General features: G+C 37.1%; 1 protein-coding gene across 1 annotated transcript in view; it reads right to left on the bottom strand.

Moving 5' to 3' along the window:
- Positions 1-5,020, bottom strand: part of LOC106689757 (cytokine receptor) — a gene marked incomplete at its 3' end in the record, with an annotated part of 33,007 nt that overhangs the window by 5,762 nt on the left and 22,225 nt on the right.

Raw genomic sequence — 5,020 nt, forward strand, 5'->3', positions numbered from 1 at the left:
GAGAACAAAGGAAAACAGAAGACACCAGGAATCAAGAAGATCGTAGAGCTTGGTTAGTTTTGTTATAACTAAATATGAATACATTGTAAAATAGATATTAATTAATTTAAGTTAATAGTAAAAATGTTTGTATTCTGATTGTCTAGTAACAACACGCCCTGAGATTAAGAGTCTTTCTTTTTGTATAATAAAATTATATTATCTATTTGATATTAAAGTTCTTAAATTAGAACCCAAAGTTATCTCTTATATTTGAAGAAAGTTATAAAACTAGCAAAGAATTTTTTATTTTATTTTTAATATTTTTACAAATTATTACAGTATACAATTTTTATATAAATGTAATTATTTCGATTTACAAAATAATGAAGATAAAGTGAGATCACTAAGCTGAAGTACATTGTTTGAACAGAAATAAGAAAGTTGGGAATTAGTATAGCTCTACATTAATAAATCAAATCCATGATCATAGATTTCTAACCATTTAACCAAAGACTATGCCAACTACATGTCTGTTGTGTATTTTCCCTATGTTCCCTCATAAATTGTGCATAAGCAAACGAGGTACTCTCCGGAGGGCACCTCAGCAAGTCAAATTGATCATGTGCTAGAATCAATCAAAAATTTCATTCAAAAGAATGTAAATGATTCTAAAGAGGGAATGACATTGATTCGAATTAGTACCTCGTAATTATGAAACTTCACCAGAGAATAAGACGTATAGAAAAGAAGGTTCAGTCCATGAAGACAGTCGTCACAGTGAAAGCAAGTGGAGCTAAGATAAGATATTCTCGTACTAATTACTTATAACCAATTACTGGTTTGATGATGATTGTGTACAGGCAATCAAAAAACATAAGGATAAAAGATGGGTAAATAGAAAGACATGGCTTGGATCCAAAGAGTATAAAGAGGCGAGAATGCTAGCAAAGAAGTTGGTTAGAACCAAGAAGAAAAACGCACTAAGGAACCAAATTGAGAAAGTTAAAAACTCAAGAAACAACAATGAATCTCACAAATGTTATAAAATGGTGAACAACCTTAAGAGTGGACCATCCAGGATGAAATATGATCAAAAATGACCATGGTAAAACACCATTTCTGGAGGAAGAAGTACAGACAACATTTTGAGAATTTGCTTAATACTGAATGTACAACCTTCTCAATAAAGCTCTAAAACAGGCTCCTTCCAATTGTAGAATAGAAACTGGTTGAGTAATAGGGTGGTTTCCAGCCCAATAAATAGGTCAACCGATCAACAACAATTGACAGACAATTGAGAAAATGAAAGAATATCAGCAGACTATGTGCATGACTGCTGTTAGAGTAAGCTCATGTAGGCCATGCATGGACTGGGCCTACCAAATAATAATAAACTGATAATAAAATTATCATTTTCAATATTACAATAATAATTAAATAAACTGACTCAATTAGTACAATGTTCAATGGAGGGTTCAATCTTCCAAGCTAAGTGTTGCAGAGTATCAGATCCAGAAGAAAAAACAAACGGAACTATATAAACAAAAGTTTAATAATAAAAAACAAGAATATATATACATAAAATGGAAAGGGAAAAAAAAAGATAATCTTATCAAACAAAAAACAAACAAATAAAATTAATAGATTGACATTACCTTAACTTGAATTCCCCAACTTAACCTGACAAACTAAATTTACACTATTATACAAAAGAAGGACATAAAATAAAAAAAAGTTTAGTTCAAACCCCACATAATCCTCGGTTGTACTCCTGCCAGAACACAGGGTTGTTAGTTATCTCCTTTTCGGCCACTGTCTCACCTTCCCCAGAAGTATGAAGATGACCTCTCCCAACTCTCGCTATCCAGCCTTTCTCCTTGGTATCCTGCTACCTACTGCCCTATATCCTCACTCCCACTGTTCCCCCACTATGCATCATCCTCTTATCTACGCATATATCGCCAGTGATCAATTTAACCATTCTAGATGATCAACTCTAGCATAGGTTATACGAGAATGTACTAGATGGTGAGCGACAATATGGTAGGTTGAAGGACTGATGGAAGGATAGAGAGGAGCAGGTTCTTCAGCAACTGAAGATTTCTGATACTCAGGCGTGTGACAGGGAAAGATCTGGTGAATGATTATGGTGAAGAAAGATGGAGAAGGATTATAGAAATAGAAGAAGGATTTCTTTCTTAAGAAAGAAATGGTGAAGGATTATCGGTCACTCAAATCTGTATATTTAGACAAATCTTAAAAAGACAGAGGTATTCACTTATGAAGAGATGAGGCAAGCACTAAACACTAAATACCCTGATTCTGCTGGTTTTTCAGAAAGATGATGAGTCTAACCATATCCGATGGTTCTTTTACAAGTACCTTGTCCAGACTTACAAAATGCTCTATAAAGTTCTCCATCATCACATTAGTTTCTCATACAATCAGATCTTGTTCAAGTTCTAATTTTTGTTTAATAACGTCTCTTTCTTTTTCTAAGTTTGTTTGGACTAAAATTGAGTTTCATTTAGTCAAAATTTTGTTGATACCTTTTTTTTTAAAGTCATATGCCTTGGAGCTGCTGGCACACTACAACAGAATCGCAGATAAACTCAGTAAAATGATGGAGACAATCCAAGTGCAGGGTCAGATGCAATTCCCATCCATGGTACTGAAGATTCAGTAGGCAAAATAGCTGGGAGAGAATGGTGAGAGAGTGCTCATTTGTAGAAAGTGCTCAAGATCTTATAGAATCAAGCGTTAGAGAGATGGAGGCCCAAAGGGAAGTAGAAGAGCCAGGGTTGACCTGGATAGAATATCAACAGCTGAGAAACATGTTAAACTCTTGGTGATGGAGAGAAAATAGAGATGGCAGGAGAGAGAGAGCAAGTAAACAGGAAAATAGAGCTAGCCAAGCGAAACCCAGAAGCAGCAGGCGCTGAGAGGACAGAAAACGCCATGGTTGAGGGAAAGTAGGACACTTAGTGGTCCAATGTCCACACACCAGGTGTTTCGAGTGCGGAAATGAGGGGCACATAGCCAAACAGTACCCATATATGTACCAAAGAAGAGATGTGGGACAAGGCAAACCAATGCCCAACAAGTACGGAAAAGCATGATTCAGGAACGTCAATGTAAATTAATCACCCTGGGTGGCCCTTGTGAGGTAGAGCGGGAGGGGGAGTTAGGGTTGACCCAGTGGGGATTTAGTAGGGATAACTTGCCGGTACATATTATAGGGAATATGCTGAGGGAATACAAAGTGACAGTAGGGTGTGACCTGTTAGGAAAGGTGGAAGCTTGGGTTAAGACTATTAAGGAAAAATGGAGAATTAATGTGGCAGATAAAATGTACAAATGTCTTTGGCGGAGAAAAACCGAGAGCGCGGATTGGAGCATCAATCAGGTTGAGGACTGTAAGATAGCAACTCAAGAGGGAATATGAGGATATTTTTTTTTAAAGAAGGGGATATCCTCGGGGCGACTGGAAAGACTATCCATTAGATCCCACTGAAGTAGGACATGGTGACATACGTAAAGGAGAGGAGATACCCACAGGCACTACGTCACCACATCCGGGAGGAACTCAAAAGTTTAAAATGACAGGGAATCATTATTGACAGTACGTCTCCATACAATAGTCCATTGTGGGCAGTGAAAAAGAAGATCACACAGGCAAAAATACCAAGAAGTACAGGGTTGTGAAGAAGCTGAATGAAAATACATCGATGAGAAGTATCCGATATCCATATTCAAAGATATTTTGGACAGACTAAGTGGGGCGACCATATTCAGCACACTGGACTTGAAGGCTGGGTATCATCAAATTAAATTGCACCCTAATGATCAACATAAGACGGAATTTACTTTTGAGAGGGGTCACTATAAGTTTACAAGGATGCAATTAGGTCTCAAAAATGCCCCCATAACCTGATGGATGAGTTTCTGAGAGGAATTGATGAATCTATATGTCATATAGACATAACCATCCCTAACCATCCATGTCAGATCTACATGGATGACCTCCTTGTGTTCGGTAAGAATGCATACTTGCGACACTTAAATAGCATGTTCCAGATAATCAGACATTTTGGGCTCAAATTGTTAGGGGAAAAGTCGGCGCTGGGGCAGGAGCAAATAAAATGTTTGGGCCACATGATTTCTAAGAAGGGAGTAAAATCAGATGAGGATAAAGTTGCAGCTATAGAGAAAATTACAGTATCTATTGACATGAAAGGAATTTGGAGTTTGTTAGGGATTCTAAATTATTACAGGAGTTTACGCACCAGAAATGGCAGAGTATCTCGTTCCACTCAACAACCTACTCAAGAAAGGCAGGAAGATGATTGTCACCCTGATGATAGAGGACAATATCAGGTGCATGGAGAGCTTGCAGCAAGAGCCGGTACCCGCTTTTCCGGATTTTAACCGGCAATGAACAATAACCACAGATGAAAGTGAATATGCGCTAGGAGCGATGTTGTCTCAGGAAGAAGATGGAGGAGAGCGCCTAGTGGCGTACGCCATCAGGCGCCTTTACAGAGAAGGTATCTAGTAGATTTAGTAGATCAGCAGATATGAGTTGTACAGCTGGCTGTAACTTTATAAAATACATATTGTAATATCCTCTTTTTTAATAAATAGTTATTTTTTATGTATAGATGGTTTTAGTTATGTTTAATTTTTATTAATAAACGTTAAATATTGTTCATTTGTTGAACCATAAAGCAAGCTAACCAATTTTCATCAGTAAAATATGGAGTCAGAAAATCCATTGTTCAGAGCTTCAAGATGGTGGCTTCATTTACTTTTATTTAATTTATATAATTTTTGAATATTACATAGATTTTCAGCAAACATCCAATCTCTCAGTGAACCAAACACAGTCACTTATTCTTCTTGCATGATTATTGATGTCTTCTTTTACTAGATGTCTACCACTGATAGTAGACAAAGGGTGGTGCACACCACCTCTTCCTGAAGATGCCTAATTTCTTGGACACATCCATTCTCTCCGCCCTCCAATCCAAGTGATCTC

This window comes from Halyomorpha halys, unplaced genomic scaffold (genome assembly GCF_000696795.3).
Source record: "Halyomorpha halys isolate HHAL.00 unplaced genomic scaffold, Hhal_1.1 Scaffold1451.1, whole genome shotgun sequence".
In the NCBI taxonomy this organism is placed as follows: domain Eukaryota; kingdom Metazoa; phylum Arthropoda; class Insecta; order Hemiptera; family Pentatomidae; genus Halyomorpha; species Halyomorpha halys.